At 34.0% G+C, this 23,955-nt stretch overlaps 1 protein-coding gene across 8 annotated transcripts in view; it reads right to left on the bottom strand.

Moving 5' to 3' along the window:
• LOC5567941 (A-kinase anchor protein 9) overlaps positions 1 to 23,955 on the bottom strand; it is a 128,734-nt gene that overhangs the window by 92,108 nt on the left and 12,671 nt on the right. Inside the window, exon 1 of one of the 8 annotated variants that reach the window (XM_021851148.1) lies at positions 1,796 to 1,909. The exons of the other annotated variants lie outside the window; for them this stretch is intronic. The gene's annotated coding sequence lies outside the window, so the exon portion shown is untranslated. Of the gene's footprint in view, positions 1 to 1,795; positions 1,910 to 23,955 lie in introns of those variants that run through there. 8 annotated transcript variants of the gene reach the window in all.

Genomic DNA, 23,955 nt, shown 5'->3' with positions numbered 1-23,955 from the left:
TAATCTTTCATTAATAAATCCCTAGTTTTGCTCTTGGATTTGCACTATTGTTTAATCTTGACAGTATAAAACAACAGCTATTGAATTCAACGTTCCATGTTTTGATTGGAAATAAAAAAAATATTTAAAATGCTTTTCACCCGACCCAGATTTGAGCTTTCAAGCTTCGGAGTGTATTTTTTTATCTTATCTCGAGACCAACTTGCATCTGTTAGAAGGGGTTGGATTGATTTCAATCACTTTCTCCAACTAGCAGACAATGATTGCTTTCTTACAAGAGATGTGATGTTCAAAATCAACGACTTGTCACTTCAGAGTCTAGTGCTAGAAACTGTAGAGCTTAAACAAAGTAACAAGTCTACAAATCATGCACAATGCAAAAAAATACGTTCTATCGAATGAATTTATCTCTTGACTCAATTCAAAACACCAATCATCATGGTTTGAAGAGTTCTAAGTAGAATCTAGTACACGACACTGAAGACGGCCTTACAGTTGAGGTCGAAATACGCGTATCTGTCAAAGGATACAAACTCTAGTGGAATTAAATCGGATAGTACCAAATTCGAATTTAATTTATTTATTTGTTTTGATTTTTTTTTTCAATTTCAATTCAAAGCATGCAACGTAGAATTCAAGAGCTGTTCCTTTGATATTGCCAAGATTAAACAGTAGTGCAAATCGAAGAGTAAAAGTATTGATATTATGGTGTTTATTTTTTACCATGTGGTGATCGTTGTTTTGAATTTAGTCATTCGATCAAACCTGCTGTTATTTTAGCGTGTATATTTTAAACACTCGACATTTACATTCGATTGGAGACAAAGTCTAAGGCACTGATGGTTGAATATGCTTATGCATAGTTCAATTAATCGAATCACAAGGAAAAATCGATGAAATTTTGAGCCTTTAGTACAGAAATTCGAAAAAAAATGTTCATGTTTGAAATTTTTTGATGGCTTCAATTTCTGTGAGTAACGCAACGTGTTGGTAGGATTCTATGGATGAACCTTTGAGTAAAATCCATTTCAGTCAAAATAAAAACAGTGTTTTATTAGAAACAACCAACAAAACTTAAAAAAAAGCCTATTTAGATTACTGCATTCGATAAATCGAACAGCAATTACAAAATCTTAAAACTTCTGAAGAACTAAATATAAGGACATTGTCGGATATGGCGCTCTTTCGTTGCGGTAAAGCATCGCAACCATTAGTTTTTTTTTTTTTGCGTTGGAACAAGGACGTTTACGCTGTAATAAAAACGGAATACTAGGGATTCAATAAATAAGTTTGTTTTCCAACAACGGAATTGGCATTGTCACGAAATAGCGACTTTACTGATGAATGTTAACTTTTGCCTGGCAAGCACATAACAGATTAGCCGTTGAGCAAACAACGTGTACATTCTTTCGATCGCATTCCGTAGAGCTTGTTAGATCGATACAACTTGTAATGTTGAAAGCACACTACTGATTTGACTTTCATTCATATAGTTTATATCTGTGCAAAAGAAGCGAAAGTTTAGCGCACTGACACAGTTTTTTCGCCAAGTATTGATTTCAGTTTCTATTTTGAATTCACAAAATTTGCGAAATTATACTTTGGGATTCATAACATGTCTTCTTTTTTTAAAGAACACGATGCCTAGTATAAATATCTGTTTTGAATTAATTGCATAATAGCAATGTCGCAGTTTCAACGCAGCACCGAACAGTGACATTCAACAGCGAACAACGAAACGATCTGTATCAGAAACTAAGAAACAGATGTAATTGCTCAACGATTTGCAACCAACCTAATAAAACGCACTGCTCAGAAGAAACCAAAATTCCACGCACAACGCACGAAACTACTGCTGGTCTGGTGGCGCTAGAGAATTCACGCGAATGCACGATGTTCACTGTTCAAAAATTGCCGAAACACTGAATCTTAGTCCCGATCAGTTGGTCGTGTAAAGCTAAACGAAGCAAAATGTGAAAGGAAACGGCAGTCAAAATATAGAAGTTGTGTGACGATTTCCGAGTTTGTTTCGGAAGCGAGCACCTGTAGCTAAATAGCTGTTTTGGATGTTGCAACTGTTGGTCTGAAGTTGCGGATCAAATTTTTAATGTGCGTGTTTATGTAGTCATCCAAATATAGTTAGTTCTATATTTTTACTATTTTTCAAATATTATTAACAAGGTTTACACCTACTCACCTAAAACAATTAATCAATTAAGCATTAGTTGTAGACAAACAGTTCGAATTCAAATTAATAATTAAGTTGCATAAAACTAGGTATTAATAAAAAGTATTCAATTATTTTTATAGCAAATCTATAGTATTCATGTTGGTACGTTCATTAACTCACTTCAAACACATTGTGTTTGAAAATGACTAATTAAACTTTTTTTTTATAAAGAGCACGCGTTCATCAGTCATCCCGTGTTCACTGTCTATAGCTTCCCATGACAAAAATAGAGGGTCAGTCCTCTTACCGATTGCATTAAATGCAACAGAAGAATGCATAAACCCACTCGAAGAATTCTCTGTTCTACGATCTATTAAAGGAGTTCCCAAATTGTTACATGTTCCGACCCACTTTGGAGAAGTATGATAAATTAATACACGGTGCTTAGTTTACCGTTATTATCAAATAAAAAAGCAGATGTATTGTGTAGCTATTCTACACATCTCGGCAGATTTTTTTAAAATATTCCTGGACGATTTTTTGAGTTACGCCCTTTTAAAGGCGTAACCGTTAAAAATGTTGATTTTTAATACATTCAGCAATGTATTTGGATACAGGAATCCATTTTGGAATCTACACTTTTATATATGGCGCCCATGAAATTTGTTTTGGGTTATTGGAAGAATTCGTTGTCAATCTGCAGAAATCTATACAAAATCTCAACAGATGCCTCATAAGAACTTTGTCGTAGATCAAGGACCAGTCAAACTAGTAATCCAGACAAGATGAAGCCATGAAGAAACAGTATCATTAATAATCTCAGGAATCCGCCCAATGGAACTCTTAATGAATCTATCTCCCAAGACATGTTTTTTTATTAGCTTCTTGTCAACCTCTACGAGTCTACTAAGAACTCCAAGCAAAATCAACCAAGGACCTTTTCTAGAATCCATTGACAATCTTATTAGCAATCTACTAATAACCATGTCAGTGATCTCTCAGAATGAATTTTTAAATACTGGTCAATTATCGATTCGATTTCCTTAAGGATTCCAGCAAAGATCTCATATAAAATTTGTCATGAATTCAAAAGGAAATCTAGCAAGCATCTCGCCAAATCTCGCCATAAATCCTTAAGTACTTGAGTAGAAATGTTTCAAAGATTCTAATCGTTGATCATTTCTCTATCACATCACCAAAAATAATCATAATGCGAAGTACGAATAACAGACGGTGGTGCACCTCCTGGAAAAAAAAAAGTTTTACCCCATAGTACTTGATATTTAAGAGCCAGTTCGCGAGAGCCGCAACCCCCTTTCAAAGGAAAATTGAATTGATGTTCTCCGATCAGGCTGAAATTTTCAGGGATTGTTTTCTATATAAAAGAAGATGTTTTGCAAAATTTTAGATTTTTATATTAGGGGGAAGTGGGACAAAATGACCCCAAATGATTTCATGTCACTAAACATGCAAAATCACAAAAACTAATAAAACTATAGTAAAAGTGCACGGATTATGTTAAAATATGGCATGATTACTCTACGCTATATATAAACTTCAAGATTGGCATGGTATATAGATTTTAAAAGTACTTCAAATAGAAAATAATGAGCTTTTCATAAAAAAATTGGTGATTTTCAAATCAATTTTTTTCTTGCCAACCGAACTAGGTCAAAAATCTCAATATGACGTTTTGTAGGGCAACTCATGGGCTTTCATTTGATATGTAATCCAGATATGCCGTTTCAAAAATCTTCGAAATTTTTTTTTCGGGATGGTGTTTGAACTTGAGCCATTTTGCGAGTACCGCAACCCCCTTGCATAGAGAGGTTGTATTGATGTTCTCCAATCGAGCTGAAATTTACAGGAGTTGTTTTCCTATATAAAAGAAGATATTTCGCAAAATTTCAGATTTTTATATTAGGGGAAAGTGGTACAAAATAACCACTAATGATTTAATATGAGAAAAAAAAATACAAAATCAGGTAAACTGTTATAGCTATAGTAAAAATGCATGGATTTGTATGAAATTTGGCATGTTTACTTTACGTTATATAAACATCAAAATGAACATGGTATTATTGGATTTAAATAAAATGTTTCAAATCGAGAAAACCCTGTTTTTTTTGTTAAAATTAGTTTTTATTATTAAAACGACACTTTTTGTTTGTCAACCAAACTAGGCCAAAAAACTAAATATGAAAAAAAAAAACGGACGGTATGAGCAGAGTATGTCGGTAGTTGTAATACCTATTATTTCATACCGTGTTGCCACTGCCATATCTGAAAGAAATGTTGCTTCCTTGCAAAAGTGATGATGTGGATAACAATAAGGCATTGCACCAATGTTTTCGTTAGCAGCCTCGGTTCAGCAGTAAGCGTTGTTTCTTCTCACGCTGTTTGCTTGGGAATCAACCACCGCATTTTTTTTTAATTTGGGTAATGTTTTGATGGGTTCGATTGGGAGAGCCACATATGTGTGTAAACCTTGATTGTAATTGCTTAGTTTAGACTGACTGCACATATGGCTGTTATGAGACATTGTACTGTTTATATCTTGAATAGAATTTTGACTTTAACTGGTCTTGATGTTTGCAAATTTCAGTGAAAGAGAGAGAAAGATGGTTGAAAATTACATTTTCTCACAAAAATTATGTTTTTTTACAAAAAAAAAACATATTTTTCGGTAAAATCCGTTTATACGTTACAGTAATTCTTATGATTTTGCTTATTTTCCAACACAAAAATATAAGGAGTCGTTTTGATTCACTTTTCCCTTATAAAAAGTGTAGTTCTGCCAAATGGGTTCCCGTTTGAATAGTAATGAAAACATATTGAGAAACTATAGATTATTATGAGATAGTTGACAAGCTTTAAATTGTGCTTATTGTAACTATTGTAACGCCTTTAATAACTAGTAGAATGTATGTGTTCTGTATTCGTTAAAAATACAAAAGTAAGCAATGTTTGGACAGACATATTTGTGGTTTAAACTGCAATCATCACTGATTGGTTCAATGAATCAGCATTGAACGACGCATAGTATTGTTCTTATTACATATAGCTTATGTGTTGATAATGCTCAAAGTATTATTTCAGTTTTATTTGAAAATTGTGTACTCACGGCACCTACACATACGATCCCAATACAATGTTCAGATTAAAAAAAAAAAAAAAACATTTGGCTCTAATTCCGGACAGCCTCTTTTAACTATTTTGAACTGCATTTACATCATATTTTGGCAATGTGGTGTCACTAAACTTTTAAACTATAACTTTGTATATTATTATGCCTCAATCACTACATAAAAAGCATATTTTTCATTCAATATAGTTGTATAAACGATGTGGGTGTATTCGTTGGCATTATCACTAATACAAGTTCACCACGGAAAATACACCACGCCTAGAGTAACTTTTTCATTTTTTATTGTTAATTAATAGTAACTGAATTAAAAATGCGTGTAAAATGAGCAATCATGTGCACTTTTACCATAGTTATATCAGTTTTTGCGATTTTGCATGTTTAGTGACATAAAATCATTGGGAGTCGTTTTGTCCCACTTCCTCCTAATAAAAAAATCTAAAATTTTTCAAAACATATTCTTTTATATAGAAAAACAATCCCTGAAAATTTCAGCCTGATCGAAGAATATCGATACAAGAAGGGGTTGCGGCTCTCGCGAACTGGCTCTTAAATAAACCGGTAGTCCAATGTTTGAAATACATATTTTCCCGGGGTGTTCTCCAAATTCCCGGGTATTTCCCGTATTTTCCCCGGTAATTTATAATTCCCGGGTTTTTCCCGGTTTTACAGTTCCCGGTTGCTTAAATCAGCATAATCCTCCAAGTAATCAGGTAATCATTTTTTGTTGAAGCCTTCTCACTGCATGAATGAAGCTCATTAACCTTATATTGCTAAGATTCTTATAACTAAGGTTTTTGCAAAACACGAGGCTCGTTCATACGTACATTATACACCTTTCAAAAACAATTATTTGCATAACTATTCGATTTAAAAATAAGCGATTTGGCGTTGACATTTTAATTTATTTTGATGCTCCATATGTGTGCATGAAAATAAACTGAAATTAACAACATATTTTTAGCTGTGTGTGATTCTCTATGGATAGATTTGGATCAATGCAGAATTCAGTGTTGTTGCAGATTCTTGTATAATAATGTTTAAATTTAGGTAACTGGCATTTAAGTTTAACATTTATGACATATGTACCGTTTTAGGTGTTATTGCAATAGTTCATACACTCAATGGTCATACGAATCTTTCCGCTAAACTAACCTAAAATTAAGCAACGATGATTTTCATCTAATATTCATAAGAGTTCAATAATCTCACTTTCCGTTAGACTAATTAGATTAACTAATAATTAACTGGATGGTTTCGAGTTCAAATTAACAATTTAATTACAATTTATTAACAAATTTAACTGATATAGAGTGCATGTAAACAGGTCACTTTTTAGCATAGGGCAGTGATGCATTTTAAACTGAACGCGAGCCAAAAGTGAACTGAACGCGTTCTAATTTTGCACGTGATCGCAGTAACCATTGATCTCTCGTGCAAGATTCTGACGCTGCTCACAAACGGCCTGTTCACTTTAAAATGCACAGTGAAGCACAAAACTTAAATACACTACTTAAAACTGCATTGAAGTCATATTACGTACAATGTATGGAACCTTAAATGTCCCATGGCATCCTTAGTAAATCTTTCTGCTGTTAAATTTGTTTTAAATCTGTCAAAACAATTTTCCTTTCGCGTTTATTTTTCAGCTCTTTTGATTTCAAATTTTTTGACTGATCAATGTTCAAGCCTACTTGATCTCTCGTTCAAAAATTTGAACTGGAACGCAAACTGAACGCGTTCAAATGCAACATAGGGTGTAGGCAACAACAATCTTTCTAACATTCAGTTTCTCTCACTGTCCGTCGAACGGCGACACTGATGTTTGTATGCCACTCACTGATTGCGCTACGCTCGGTTCCCAAATTTCTCGAACTTCCAACACAAGCGCATGAAAGAATGGTAGTCGAGAACTGTCAAAACGTATGACAAATATTTAAAAATATAAATTACTGCAAATCAAGTATAATGTGAATATATAACTTTTTGTCTTTAGTTCATCTTCCGTGGTGTTTTCTTTGCTTCAGGATTTCGTATTTACTACCCTGAAAAAAGCCATCTATTGCATTTTCAGTTTTGATTATCGTCTTATTGATTTGGTATTTAATACATGTCCTAGATTTAATTTCAATGTAAATTGCGGATTGTCCGAGACACATTTGGTCACTTTATTATAGGATGTTCTGGAGATATCTATGAATACAGTAGCTTCGACTTTATTTTATATTGTTTAATAAAACTTTACCTTACAGTTGTCAACAACTATATTGTTAATTGAATTTACAAATGACAAACGTCAAAAAATGAACAATATTTCAATTTACCTAAAACATTTTTTATGAAGAATACATACAATATTTTGCAATTTTATGGACTAAATCAGAGTAGATTATGTGCTGATTTATTGTAAGTAGATTTGTGAGCATGACTTAAATCGAAAAGATGTAAAGATCATGTCATCCAGGAACATCTGGAGTGAAGACAACTTGGACAGATCTTCTTCACTGCCAGTGTTCTATCAAAAGAGAGCTTTCTTTGTTAAAACACCATTAATGCATTTGTTTTCCGTGTGGCAGGCATGACAAAAAAAAATAGCCAATTATGATTATTTTAGTTAATTAATTTTAATTAAAAGATGTGTGTATAGTCGCGGCCCATCGTTGGAGAAACACTGACATTTATCTAGGAACACTCCATGTGAAGTATGATGGCATCATGGTGCGTAAGAGACTATAAATTAGAACTCAAACACCAAGCGCATACATCAATTACACTCGAGAAGGAAACGTTACAGACAGAATGCGTGTGAGGAAATCGAAAAAGAGTTTTTTTTTTGGTTTTAAGCTGCTCTGTGAAGTAGTGTAGCAGCTTCGTTTGATATATTCAACTCAGAAATGCAATGCTTATGGGGAGGAATATTGGAATGTAGGCTGCCGTGTATGCTCGTTTTGCGTCGATGCATTCATTATATGCTTGTTTATTTAATGAGATGTCAATGATAGATTTTGTGTCCAGTACCGAACTGTAAATCATTAGTTGCTGAAAAATTTGCTTATGCAAATTAATATATAAGAAATTTGTACATTTTCCACTGATCTGAAAATGACACTGCTCCATTTTTTATAACAAGCTGATACATTCGTTATTAGGCGATGGGTTATTCCATTCGTAGGGGACGGACCTGGTGTAGTGGTTATAATACACACCTCTCACGCCGAGGACTTGGGATTGAATCCCATCTCCGAGATGGTCACTTATGACGATTTCCTTCGGAAAGGAAGTAAAGCCGTTAGTCCCGAGATGAATTAGCCCAAGCTAAAAATCGCGTTAATAAAGATAGAAAAAAGTGGATTCCATTCGTGCTGTTAACCTCTATGCTTTGTTTCTATACCAGCATTTCAGACTCCTCTAATAAAAATGTCTCGCCTAGTTTATGATCTCGCTCAAAATGTCATTGATGTTTGGGTGACAAAACGTTGAAGGACAAAATGCCGAATACCAAAACGTCGAAAAAAGAAAACGTCGAAAGGACAAAACGTCGAATGCCAAAGGATAACACGTCGAAGGGACAAAACGTCGAAAAGAAAATTTATACGAAAGTTCAATGTCTATCTATTCTTTTTAATAGAAGAAATATGAAGAAAATCGGTAAACATGTAACATAAGGGAATTTTTTTTTTATTACCGTACGGGTTTGGGCCGAAGGGTCTCAGATTTTCATGAAACTTTTTCCACAGGCAGGGCTCATGGATATATGAATAAAAAAATTGAGAAAAATTCAGGGTCGCCTATTTTTCAGGAAAACTCAGGTGGAAATTTTTTGTTTTCCCTTGACACTACTTACTTTGAAAAATCATAACTCAAGAACGAAGCATCGTAGAAACAAAGTTTTTATATGAAAATTGAGGCAAATTTTCTCAGAAATCCAAAAAAAATATGAACTGGAAAAAGTTTTCCACAAAATTTTCCACCGTTGGGAAATTTCGTAAAGAAAAGCCGGAAAAACTATGCCCGAACTCGTGGAAAATTTTCAAAAAAATATTTTCGAGAAGGTAATTTTATAAGCTTCAATCACTGAAATTTTTGGAATGCACTTTTTTTTTGTTTTTGAGTTATGGCCAATTTTGTGAAAAATGTCCAGATGTGCCATATAAGACTTTTCTTTGAAAAATCAGAACTCAAGAACGAAACATTGTAGAAACAAAGTTTTTATATAAATTTTAAGCAAATTTTCTCAGAAATCAAAAAAAAATATGAACTGGAAAAAGTTTTCCACAAAATTTTCCACCGTTGGGGAAATTCATATAGAAAAGCTGTAAAATCTATGCCCGAACTCGCGGAAATTTTTTAATAAAATATTTTTAAGAAAGAAACTTTATAAACTTCAATTCTGGTAACTTTTAGGATGTACTTTTCTTTAGTTCCTGATCTATGGTCAATTTTGTAAAAAATGCAAAGATTTGCCATACATGCCTTTTCGTTTAAAAATCATGACTCAAGACTCATCATGACTTGTCGAACCGGATTCAAATTATCTCAAAAATATGAAATTTTTGAAATGGAATCAGTTTCCCAGGACATTTTTCACTGTTTATGAAAACAAATAATGAAAACCCGATTAGCTATTCCAGCTTTCAAACAAAGTATATTTGAAAAGAGCGATCAATAAGATCCAATCCTACAATATTTTTCAATACGCTCATTTTTCGTTCCTAAAACATGATCAAATATTGCTAGAATGAGCTGTTTGAACCATATATTTACAAATTTATAAGTTCATAAACAAAATTTCTTAAGAACGAAACTACATAGAAACAAAGTTTTCTTCAATCAGAATGTAGGCAATTTTTTCCTGTTAGGTAACTACAAAATTGACAGTTAAATAAATGGGTAGACAATATGACAAATAGGTACCATGACCCCACAGTTATGGATCAAATAGTGTGGAGTCCAGCCTGTAAAATTCAATAAAACGACATGAAAAACATAAAATTGTAATTTAAAAGCACCAATAGAATCGTTTCAGATTGGAACTTCGGTTAGTAAACTGTTTTGAGTTAAATATTTACAAAGGATTGCATAAAAATTAAAAATTGTATCGGTTTCTGAAAACCATATTATGGATCAAATTGTTACATATTACGGATCAGTGCGCAAAATCAAGAGATTTTCAACTCAATGCATCTGTGTTGCATGATTTGACGAAAGTTAACAATGTGTCACATATTACTGCAAAAAATAGCAGTGTTAGAGCTGGAAACAAGGGTAAAATGCCTTTTTTATTGTGATACTGCATTGTAGTAACTGAGACATGAACTGTTTTCGCTCAACACCAAGTTCTCCACCCATTTTTGTTTGCTAAAAAAGGTAATTTACAAACCTTTATGTGCTTTTGTCTGAAAATGTCGAATCCAATGCTTAAAATTGCAGAAATCTACATTCTTTGGAAGAGATCCATAACCGTGGTAAACAATCATTTCCTGGTCCATATTATGGATCACTAATTAGAAGTGCTAATATTCGGTATTTAAAATAAAAATTCAAGTAAAATGTTTTCCAAAGATGAATTCATACTAAATCGAAGCGAACGAGCATGTTTTATGCTATAACATTTGAATTTAACCACCTGAGGGAGCTTATGAATGCTGACGGCACTTCTTACAGAAAACGGCCATATAATGATAGCTGTGTGGTACCAACTAAACATTTGTCAAAAACACCGTTATTTAGCGGTTGAATGTTGTGTTTAACATTACAAATGGTAGAAGACAAATAGTAAAACATGGGAAAAATATGTTTTACGTCAACGTTTATGTTTTGAGCGAGTTATCCGCTGTTGAATGCCAAAGTGATCCGTCACTGTGGGTGATCCGTCACTGTGGGTGATCCGTAACTGTGTGGGCATGGTATTTACCAATTCAAGTTTAAAGCGTTGAAATGGCTTGAAAATCATAAGTTTACCAAAAACTAACAAAGAGCAGTGAGAAAGTGCAAGTGTTGTCTATCAGCTGTATATTCCTCGTTATTAATTTTTGGAAAGTGAAAAAAGTTTTCCCGAAGCTGTTGAAATGGACAAAGTTCAATATTACGAATACAATTCTTTATGCTGTAACCCTTTCGGACTGGACGGCCACAATTCAGTAAGGACAAATCTACGATCGATCAGCCAAGGCCTCATCAGTAAGCTTCATTCGAATGGAGTTCGGTGGATTACGGAAAAGATGAAAATTTGCGTGAAGTGCTCCATTAGCGGTGACCAGAAGGCTCTCGTAACGGATCTTCCAGAAGCAATGGCGTTTGAGGAACAAGTTTCACCACTATCTTCGTTGGCGTCGCCAAAGGAAACTCCTTCCTCGGGTGAGTCTGTTGGTTCTATAAATAATGCACAAAAAATACAAGAGCTTGCTAAATTCTTGGAAATTTCTTTTCAAGTAAAATCTTCACGTTTGGATGCTTCTAGTAGTAACTATCGCAATGCTTCTATGGACGAAATGTTCAAACAAATTTTGAGTAAAATAAAGACTTGGTTTCCGCCTAATATTGTCGATGTTACAGAAGGTTTCAATTCCGTTTTATTAAATTTGAACTCAGCTGTTACAAAAGCCGAACCTGACAATCAAATTGAACTTCTAAAATTACTTCCTAGGAATTGGTCATATGCCAAAGTTAAAGCTCATTTTGATGTGTCTCAACACGTTATAACTGAATCAAAAAAATACAATTTAGGGATTCAACCACTTTCAAAAGTAGGACGACCCTCGCATGGATCAGATGTCCAAGACATAGTTTCAAATTTTTACCTAAGGGATGATATCAGTCGGCCATTTCCTGGCTTGAAAGATACCATATCTATTAAGTTACCCAATGGAGTGCGCCAAAATGTTCAAAAACGCCTTTTGCTTGACCCTTTGGATACTTTATATAAACAATATTTGGAAACCTGTAAGAGTGAACAGGAATCTGTCTCATTCACATCGTTCTGGAAACTTAAACCAAAACAAAGTGTTTATACAAAGGATTCATCGGCCATGAATGTTTGTGTTTGCATGATACATGAGAATATGAAATTCATGATTGATGCATTGAAAAAAACTAATTGCTTTGACCTTTGACTAGTCAAATGATATGTCCAGATAGTACAGATGATTGTTACTTGAGGTCCTGTGAGGATTGTAAATTAAAGAAATTAGATTTTGTTGCCAATCGCTTAGATGAAAACAAAGTTGAAGAAGTTAAGTATTGTTTTTGGATTATTTCTCCTCGTTGTGAAATTATCAACAAAGAGGAAAATGTAAATGATTTTATAGAAAACTTGAAAAATCTCACAGGGAAGTTTCTTGTGCATCAATTCAAAGTAGATAAACAAAATAAATTTATAAGAGCTAAAAAGGAATCACTAGTTGAAAACAAAGAAATAATGTGCCAGATGGATTTCGCGGAAAATTATTCGTGCGTGATACAAGATTCCATTCAAAGCCATTACTTTGTACGACCTCAAGTAACAATACATCCATTTGTAATTTATTACAAAGACAAATCTTCGATCAAAGTCTTAAATTTTGTTGTAATTGCTGAAATAAAAAAGCATAACACGACATCAGTTTATGCTTTTCAAACAAAACTAATTTCAAGATTGAAAAATAAATTTCCTGAGCTTGAAAAAATCATTTATCTTTCTGATGGTTGCGGAGAGCAGTACAAAAATAAATCAAATTTCAAAAATGTATGCAACCATAAAAATTATTTTAAAATTAGAGCAGAATGGCACTTTTTCCCAACCTCACATGGAAAAGGTCCATGTGATAGTATCGGTGGCAATATTAAGCGAATGGCTAGAGATGCTAGTATTAGAAAGTCAGCGGAAATTAATAACGCCAAACAATTTTTTGACTGGGTTGTGTCGCAAAAGGTGAAAGACCAATTTAAAAAAGATTGGGAATTCATCTATGCAACTGAAAATGACTATTCAGAGGCTAAAAAATTACTTCAGGAGAGATTTTCTAACCTTGTTCCAATTCCTGGAACAAAAAAATATCATTCATTTATTCCAGAAGACGAACGAAGCATTTTTGCGAGTGAATTCTCAGATGCACATGAAAACCAAGAAAATACAGCATGCTTTGTTCTTAATACTACAAAGAAACGAAAATTTTCTGGTGGTAGCAACCAAAGGCAATCTCCCCGGTTGAAAAAATAGATAGTTTTAAGATAAAATGTAAGTTATGTACTGAATAATTAAATAAATAAAATTAAAGAAAAATATAAAAAGAATCTTATTTGTTCCATAGAAAAGAAAGAATCCCTTGGAATGGAAAAGAAACAGTTTTTTCAGCTTTGCTTAACGGTGTAATGTTTCATAAAAAATATAATCCAATCCGACTTATACTTCATTAAAACCAATCCCATATCGTTTCTTTCAGATCTTTTAGAAAATTTGCAATTGCTTTGATAAAAAAAACCTTGTTTTTCTGATGCTTCGATTGAAATATGGGTTTTCAAAGAAAAGGCTTATATGGTCATTTTTCACAAAATTGACCATAACTCAGGAACAAAAAAAGTACATCCTAAAAGTTACTAGAATTGAAGTTTATAAAGTTTCCTTCTCAAAAATATTTTTTGAAAATTTGCCACGAGTTCGAGCATAGTTTTTCCGGCTTTTCTTTACGAATTTCCCCAACGGTGGAAAATTTTGTGCAAAACTTTTTCCAGTTCATATTTTTTTTTGGATTTCTGAGAAAAATTGCTTAAATTTTCATATAAAAACTTTGTTTCTACGATGCTTCGTTCTTGAGTTATGATTTTTCAAAGTAAGTAGTGTCAAGGGAAAACAAAAAATTTCCACCTGAGTTTTCCGGAAAAATAGGCGACCCTGAGTTTTTCTCAATTCTTTTATTCATATATCCATGAGCCCTGCCTGTGGAAGAAGTTTCATGAAAATCTGAGACCCTTCGGCCCAATTTGTACGATAATAAAAAAAATCCCCATAAACAATGTTTTGAACAATAAAGGTAGTGAACAACAATTTTTTTTTGGAATGTTATAATCGTGATACCGTAAAATCGGGTGTAATTGATCAGAAGGGTGAAATTGATCATCGTATCACACGATTTCATTTATGCTTAATGGAGCACAAATATCAATGTAAGCTGCAGTAAATGAACGTTGTGTGTCATAACTATTGTCGCATTGTGTGTTGTGAAGTTTTTTGCGTTAAAGAATATTTATTACTATGAAAATAACGTAAATTTTCAAAATCATGCACGGTGCAGTATCGACAAACAGCTATGAACTTCTATTTATAAGCAAGGATTTGAATATGGTATAAACCTGAAATGTTGTAAGGATGCTTGAGATATATCCCCAAACCAGATTTCATCACCAAAACTCGTACCAATTAGCTCATATCGTTGAAATAATTGAATTTTTGTTAGATATAATTGAATTCCTTAGGAAATTGCATACATTTAGGCGTTTTCCGCGTAATTCTTGAAATTTAACTATTCGTTATTTATATAAATATTGCATTGTTAAGAATTTGACAAGCATATTCGGATTCAGGGAGCTCACATTTATCATGTAGAGTTGTTTTGCAAACTAACAATAATGGCATTGACAAGTGATCAATTTCACCCCGAAATGAGATCCCCTGATTTTTTATTTTAGAGATATTTGTTAACACTAAAATGACATTTGTTAGAAAATTTTGGTATATGGGTCGATGAGGTTCACCTTCGTACTTGTTTTCCTGCATTTAGTTGTTTGGCATTGTTAACATTATAGAAAACAGACTAGAAAAACCGTTAAAAATGATCAATTTCACCCGAAATTACGGTACCGTAATTTTGAGTTGGTTTTGAAAGGAATAGTGAAAAAATTAAATTGGAAATTGCCAAAACTTGTTGAAATTGTTTAAGGTATCTATTATCATCTCAGGTAACAACATAATTACTGAAGTATCTCAAAAAAGTGCTTATTTTAGTCAAACATTTAAATGAGGATTTTCATTGAAAGTTTCAAATATTCTCCAAATGGTAATAAATTCCATAAATTTGAATGTTATGATTATGCTTAAAGTAAAATTAAGGATTTTAACTTGTTTTAAGGCGATAAAACTGTTGAGTGTTCAAAAGGTTTAAAGTAGGTGAATGTGTTCAAATTCATTAATTTTACACGTTGAAATAATTAGTCGAATGTATTTTTTTAAATTTAAGAAAATGTCAATATAAAAAAATATGTGTTCTGTATCTCGATACCTCTCTTATTCGATGGTCCCTTCAATATCGAGTTAGGAGAGTTGACTATATCTATTAACTCTCGTTGGAATAAATGGAATCGTACTTAATTCGGTTTTCACTTACCTATAAATTGATACTTGTATTGTTCTTACTATTTGCTACTAATGTATAAATGATGAAACTAGATGAAATCTGTACACAAAAAAATATATCAATGTTTAGAACTCAATTTGATAGTACTTTTTTTAAAACTTGCTGGAGGTTTTGAGTGCTATATATATATATATATATATATATATATATATATATATATATATATATATATATATATATATATATATATATATATATATATATATATATATATATATTTAAAATGTTGAATATCTGTTTCAATCAACCGTTAAAATAATGAGTAAGTTTTTGAAGAATAATGAATTCACTAATTGTCAAATGTTGTGTGTTAGTCTTTAGTAATTAGTTAACATCACATTGAATAAGTTAAATAAGCAAATTAATTTAAGTAATTTAAATTATTATATCCAATCGATAGCATGCAATAAAGACGTCACGTTGTTCATTAAAATATTGCGCATTACTTTCACCACTGGACTATCGCAGCAGTTTTTACAAGTGCGGCAATGCTAATAAAAGTGCGCAATTGCATCAAATCGGGTAGGTTTCTTCGGAAGACTTATTCTTCGCAAATGATAATGTATTGTTAGTTGTATTCATTGCTCATTTTATTACCATTTGGACTAATAAGTCCGATGAGTTACAATAATAAACAAATAAATCAAAGAATAAGTGCTCTGAAGACACCAACAGGATTCAATGCAATCCCGCATTTTTATTTACACTTTCACACTTATGAGACCGCACTTCGCAGTCCAGTTGTGAAAGAAATACACAATAAAATGGCTAAATTGAATGTGACCGGTGAGCGCGGACTAGGGTTGCAGGAAGTTTTTGTCTGGATAAGGAGTGTTTGTAAAGAAAGAGTTGAAAATAGTTTGGAGTTATTGGGAATGAAGATAAGGACTGTTCATTTTATAAAGTGGACACCTTGTGCATGCTGTATCTTTCTTATTAATCAATGAAATTTCAATCGGTTTTTTGCACATCGTTCGACTAGTATTGTACAATGTTGTGATAATAAAAATTATCCAAAATAATTAAATTTCACACGAATATGGAACAACGATTAGATCGGTCGATTTTTTAAGGTTATCAAAATCAATGATTGTAAGAAATTGGCTGGAAAATTCGATAATTTATATTTTCTGTTTTCAAAAAAGGCTTGTTCTTCGAAAGCATCATCAATCAGAAGTCTGATGGAAAAAATCAAGTTATTTTTGGAGCAACAATTTTACAGATATAATAAAATCAATTTTCCCGTATATTTTTAAAGATTTTTTTTTTAAATTTGATGGGAATTGATATGAGTAGAATTTTTTGTGTAAAAGTACGTCCTGACGGAAGTCCTAATATAGCATTAATATGAAAAATAACTTACGTCTTCATAGAGTTACTTAGTAAGTCCCCACGTCACATTCAAAGCACAACAGAAACACAATTGTTTTATTCTTAGAAGACCTATCAGAGTACATTGACAATCATCAAAATTGGCAACACTGCTGTAATAAAATCGATTTTATTTTCCACATATTATTTTCATAATATGTTATTCTGAGATTACCAATTGAAAAAATCGGAGAAAACTGTTTACAATTTGTTGTAGATCGATAAATATGCGTACATGATTTTAAAAGTATGAGACTTTTTAGTAAAACTACCATAAACAGTAAAATTTATACTTAAGACTGTAGTTTAATCTCACGATTTAGCTTTCGTTTATACTAATATAGTTTCTTTAGTAATCCAAACTAGTTTTGAACACGCTTTTTACTTTTCTCTTTTGCTGGGAGTGAAAGGATGGTGTATCAGCAAATTTGGCCATAAATTGGTAAATCACTAAAGTTACCTAATGTCATAGAATGGTGGAATATAATTGATATTTTTAAAGCTTTACCTTTAGTTGAATAGTAAAGGATACAAACATACAATTTGTTCATAAAAATAAGGATTTTTGTTTTGCGAAAAATAATGTTAAACTTTGACGGACAGCTTTTTTTAAGAGTTTTTGGAAAAACTATTTAGCTCTTCAACCAAAAGCATTTTCAAAGATTTTATATTTTCATAGCATTTTAGAATAATAGGTCAACGATACACAGAAAACCGATTACGATTTTATCAATAAATAAAAAAGATATAGCATAAACAAATTGTTCACTTTATAAAATGAACAGTCCTTAAACACGATTTTTCAACGCAGGGATCTGCGGAATGCGCTACTTAATCCACGAACCTATATCCTCCAACATCATGATCAACTGGTTTATTCACTTCTGCATATCAAATGCTTCAATTTCAAATTGCTCCATAAATGGCTTCTTTCCTCGTCAGAAATGGTTGTAAGAGTGCCATTTTTCTGAAAATTTGTTCTATGCTTACTGTAATGAAAACTGAATTTTTTTTCTGTTTCCAACGTCGTCCGCATCGCAACCATTTTTTCCTTAGTAACGCTAGTTATCGGAAACCAACACTAGAAAAATGACTGCTTTCGACGGTTTGTCTCTTCGACGTTTTGTCCCTTTCGACGTTTCGTCCCTTTCGACGTTTTGGGTTTAAACATTTTGTCTTTTGACATTTTGTCCCTAAACCGTACACTTGGTGATCAACTCAACAGATAAAATCGCAAATCGACCACGTTGTGATCGATGGACGTCACGTCTCCGACATAACCGACGTCAGAACCTATCGTGGCGCTAACATTGACCACTACCTGGTGATAGTGAAACTATCCGTCATCAGGCAGCGTTGCCGGATGATAAAGTGCTCGATAGAGCCTCTCTTGAGGACTGCTGGAGGACAGTCAAAGCAGCCATTAACGACGCTGCCGAAAGCATTATCGGATACGTGGAACGGAGATCAAGAAACGATTGGTTAGACGGGGAGTGCCAGGATGCTGTGGAGGAGTAGAATGCAACGCGGGCTGCAATGGTGCAACATGGTACACAGCGAAACGTAAAACGATACAGGCTGAAGCGGGAAAAGCAAACTTGCCTATTCCGGGAAGAGGTGGAATGCCAAGAGATGGAGTTGCGGTACCGTTCTCAAGAAACGCGGAAGTGCTATCAGAAGCTCAAAACATCCCGCAAAGGCTTCGTGCCGCGACCTGGAATGAGCAGGCACAAGGGAGGGAGCATCTTGACGGACTGATGCGAGGTGATCGAAAGGTGGAAGCAGCACTTCGATGAACACCTGAATGGTGCAAAGGACACAGGCATAGAAGGTCAAGACAGCGAAGGCTACGTAGGCACTGCGCACATCGGCAACCAACCAGCTCCCACTATGGGGGAAGTTAAGGATGCCATTCAAAAACTCAAGAACAATAAGGCCGCTGGAAAGGATGGTATCTGAGCTGAACTCATCACGATGGGCCCGGAGAGGTTGCTCGCTTGTCTGCATTGGCGGATAGTCAGAATCTGGGAGACGAAACAGCTACCGGAGGAGTGGAAGTAAGGCGTTATATGCCCCATCTACAAAAAAGGCGAAAAACTAGAGTGTGAAAACTATCGTGCAATCACTATCCTTTAAACATCGCCTACAATGTGCTATCCCAGGTTATCTTCCTTCGCTCATCACCTATAGCGAACGAGTTCGTGAGAAGTTATCAAGCAGGTTTCATCGACGGCCGCCCAAAAACGGACTAGATCTTTTCCGTGCGGCAAATCCTCCAGATATGCCATGAATACCAGGTCCCTATGCACTACCTGTTCATCGATTTCAAAGCGGCATACGACAGTATTGATCGTGTAGAGCTATGACAGATCAAGAACGAGAACAGCTTTCCCGGTAAGCTTACAAGATTTATTAGATCAACGATGGAAGGTGTTCAAAACTGCGTGAAAATCTCGGGCGAACACTCCAGTTCGTTTGAATTTCGCCGGGGACTACGACAGGGTGATGGACTTTCGTGCCTGCTATTCAATATTGCGCTCGAACGTGTCATGCGGAAAGCAGGAATTAACAGTCGAGGTACGATTTTCACAAGATCCGGACAATTTGTTTGCTTCGCGAACGATATGGATATTATTGGAAGAAAATTTGAAACGGTGGTAGATTTGTGCACCCGCCTGAAATTCGAAGCAACAATAGTCGAACTGATGATGCATGCGCCGAAAACAAAGTACATGCTGGTAGGTGGAACTGAGCGTAACAGGGCCCGCCTAGCAAGCAGTGTCACGATAGACGGGGATTATTTCGAGGTGGTTGACGAGTTCGTCTACCTCGGATCATTGCTGACGACCGACAACAACGTTAGTAGTGGAATATGAAGGTCATCATCTGTGGAAGCCTACTATGGGCTCCAGAAGAAACTGCGATCAAGAGAAATTCACCCCGCACCAAATGCACGATGTACAAAACGCTTATTAGACCGGTAGTCCTCTACGGGAATGGAACGTGGACTCTGCTTGAGGAGGACCTACAAGCTCTTGGTGTTTTCGAACGCCGGATGCTTAGGGCGATTTTCGGTGGTGTGCAGGAGAGCGGTGTGTCGCGGCGAAGGATAAACCACGAGTTCGCCCAGCTCTACGACGAACCCAGTATCCAGAAGGTGGCTAAAGCTGGAAGGATACGCTGGGCAGCGCATGGTGCAAGAATGCTGGGCAGGGTATGTCGCAAGAATGCCGGACAACAGCCCTGTGAAGATGGTGCTCGCTTCGAATCCGGTCGGAACAAGAAGCATTGGCGTAGGAACATTGGGGGCCAGGGGGGCCAGGCCCCCCCAGAGTCTTCCAGGCCCCCTCCAGAATTTTGAATGAAAATATATATGACAAAAAATGTTTACATAATTCTAAAGTGAAGTAAATTCTTCTAATTCTATTGATAAACATTCTTCAGTAGTTACGTTCTTTTATTTTGTTCAATAATAGTGGGAAAACCTAGCTTGTCGTTCACAGCATTAGTGTGGCGGTTCTGAATTCGTTGAATTGTGCGACCATCGAAAAATTAATCGTCCTGCTGTCGCTCAACATCTCCGTTTCAAAATACTGTGATACTAAAAAGCGTCAGTATCCTAGAAAATCGGTTCCTTAAATTCGTATTTTCTGAGTAGGGCAAACAATACTATTTCAAATGTTCTAGCATAGTGTAGCCTATTAACTGAATAACGATTTCCTGTGTTCTTGGAGGGTGCCCTGATTGAGGTGTCCGGTGATGATGATTGTCCCCATAAGATTTCTTTAAAGAAATTCATTGATAAAAAAGGTCTCAGCAAAGAAATAAATAGGCAAAATTACTAAAGGAACTTCTAAGACGTAAAATTGCTGCAACTATTGGCGAAAAATAAGGCTTAATTCAAAACATATCTCTTCAAAGAATTTCAAACTAACCTAAGGCTTCAAAAAAAAGTAAAAAAATCGGCCATAATTTTTTATTCCAGCAATATGTTCTTCCTCTGTTTTTGCTTCATTTTTTTTTAATAATTTCGTATGAATGAACTTTTTTGTTTATCTCTAAACTACGTTTTACCAAGTAAGTTTTTTACAGTCTCAAGAATTTTAGTGATCAAATTCGTTAATGTATATCGAAGAGTGGTTATACCTTTTGCTTCAAATCTTTTAGAAAGTAGTCAAATTATATAGAGATTTGCTAAAAATTGCTAAACCTTGAAAAAGTGCAAACTTTGCCCTAACATTTTTTCTAAATAATCGTTGATTCTGTCAAATTCCTTCATATAGGGGAATTTACGTATTCTTGGCAGTCTAAACCGATGTCGCGCTTCTTTTGCAATTTTCTCAAACATCAGCAGACAAATTACGTTTTTGCCTGTTTACATGCATGCGCTGCTCAATCCTCTATCAATTCACACCGATAGACTTGTTAAAACCTTCTTGGAAACTTATTTATAACGCTTCAAACAACCAATATCCGTGTGACTAATGTCGGCAGCCTTAAATATTCTCTTCGGCAGATTTTCCATAAGAACTGTAGGCAAATCTCCAAATCAGTTGCACTTTGAGGCGTGTTCATTTGAATTGATGGCATCTATGGTGAAATTGTTCGTCCAATCTCGTCAACGGGAAGCTGACAAAACAAAGAAACATCTGAATGTTTTCATTGAAGAATAAATTCTGTGTATCTGGCATTTGAAATTTGGTTGCCGATGATAGTCCAATGGTGCCGAAGCCGTAAATGACCCTAGCTTTCCCAAAAAAGTTAATTAAAACTCATTTGCCATTCATTATAAGATCTTCAGAAATATTTTTAAAATGCATTGTAAATTGCATTACAAATTTTCCTTTGTTTTTTTTTTTTTTTGTAAATTCTACTTCAAATCCCCAGATTCTACAAGAATTATATACGAAAAGTATTTTTGGAATGTCTTTTGGCTTCGAACCTCCAGAAGAAATTTATTGAAAAATTCCAGGCATATTTTTACTTCCGAAATAAACAATTTAGCAAAATAACTGGGCAGGGATTAATTAGGAAATTCAAGAAAAAAATTGTGAAGATCTTCCTTAAAACAATGATTCAGAAATTGTTTTATAAATTCTGCAAAAAATATATATTCTGGAATTGAATTCTTGTACATTTTCAAGGCGGAATTCCTAGAGGCTTTTTGGCTTAATTATGAAGATTCTGATGGAGCTCCTTGAGAATTTTTTTTTTAAATATGATTTGAGCGATTTCAATTATCCTGTAGTTTATTGTTTATTTATCCAGCCCATTGATTCACCTCTAGAGAAAAAATATAGATAATCATTTATCTTTGGTTGTTTCGATCTGATTTAACATTTTGTTGTTTCTCCTTCCTTCACATGACGTATTCTTAGGCACCTTCGTACAAAAATTCGTACTCCAAAAAGCAACATTTTAAAGAATCTAAAGGAGAAAAATGAATTCCAGGAGTTTTAAAATTTTTCAGAGTTTTTATACGTATGGTTCCTAATTTCTGAAAATCCATCAGGAATTCCTCAACGAATTTTCAAAGTTATGCAAAAATTTACTTCAAGTTTTAAATTATGAATTTGTTATAAAACATTTTTAGCAGAGTTCTTGATAAAAACCGCCAATATTTTCACCTTCAACTTTTACAGTTCTAGTTTTTAGATTAATCTGCCATATTAAAGCTTCGGAGTTTATGCGAAACGTTTTCTAAAATGTAGGATACAAACACCTTCATAAAAATTCCATCTGTTTCAACATAAGCCATTTTCTCTTATAGAGACGATAAAAATTAACAAGATTTTTTTTAGTTAATCCTACAAAAAACGCCAAAGCTTTTTCTATGAGTAACATCGTCAGGACGTCAGAAAGTTCCAAAAATTCCACGATTAATTCTTAAGTTTCCCGATAAGAGTTCAATATTTTTCCAACTTTAATTTGAACTTTAATAATAAAAAAAGAGAAATCTCTGAACAAATTTCTCGAATTTTTTTTAAATATTTGCACGGAAGAGTTTATGAAAGAATAGCTGAACTCACTCCATTAAAAACTTTGAAATAATTAAATTGAAAAAATATGGGTAAGGAATTCGGGTATTAATATCAAATTGATTTCTAGATAAATCTAAAGAAACACATAGACAATTTTCTTTGAAAAAATGCAGATAGATTTGTTGAAAACTTCTCTGAGAAATCACTAAGAACATTTTCCCAGTTAAATCTTATTTCATTATTTAGGAAAACCTTGTGGAATATTAGGAGAAATCTAGAGAGAATCACTAATTTTTGCTGCGAATTTTACAAGCAATCTCCGACCTTCCAGTAATTTTTCAGAAACATTTCAAAGTACTGAATTTGGTTTAAAGACGAAATAAAAATATAGTTGTCAGGCTCTGCGCTACATTTTGTTTACCAAGTTTGGCATATCGCAGTACACTTTCTATGACATTCTAGATTTTGATGTATTACTTCAAGTGCCGTCAAATTTTGAGCAACTACAAGGAAAATTAAGGTCTTTATTAGGACCGCGGTCGTATGAAGAAAAAGTTTTCGCTCAGTTTAGCAAAGGCTTTCACTTTACTCGAATACAACTGTTAGATAATTTTCTAGAGCGTGTTTTAAAGCTAGTATGATTGAACTGATCACTTGAGTGTATTATTTCAAAGCTTAAAGATTCGTATGAAACAAAAAATAGTGAAACCTGAGTAGATACCCAGAAAATCCTAAGTCATCTACTTACTAATCATACTCAGTTAAAATCTTCAAGATTTCAAATTCTCAATGTTTTACTCTACATGTATTTGTTTAATATAAGAAGATGCTATTTCATAAACTATTAAGGTACCGTGGGGCAAGTGGGTAATGGAATTCGCATAGTTGAGATTCTTCAAA

The sequence above is a fragment of the Aedes aegypti genome, chromosome 3 (genome assembly GCF_002204515.2).
Source record: "Aedes aegypti strain LVP_AGWG chromosome 3, AaegL5.0 Primary Assembly, whole genome shotgun sequence".
NCBI classification, from domain to species: Eukaryota; Metazoa; Arthropoda; class Insecta; order Diptera; family Culicidae; genus Aedes; species Aedes aegypti.
The sequence above is the reverse complement of the archived record's forward strand: the minus strand, read 5'-3'. Positions and strand labels throughout refer to the sequence as shown.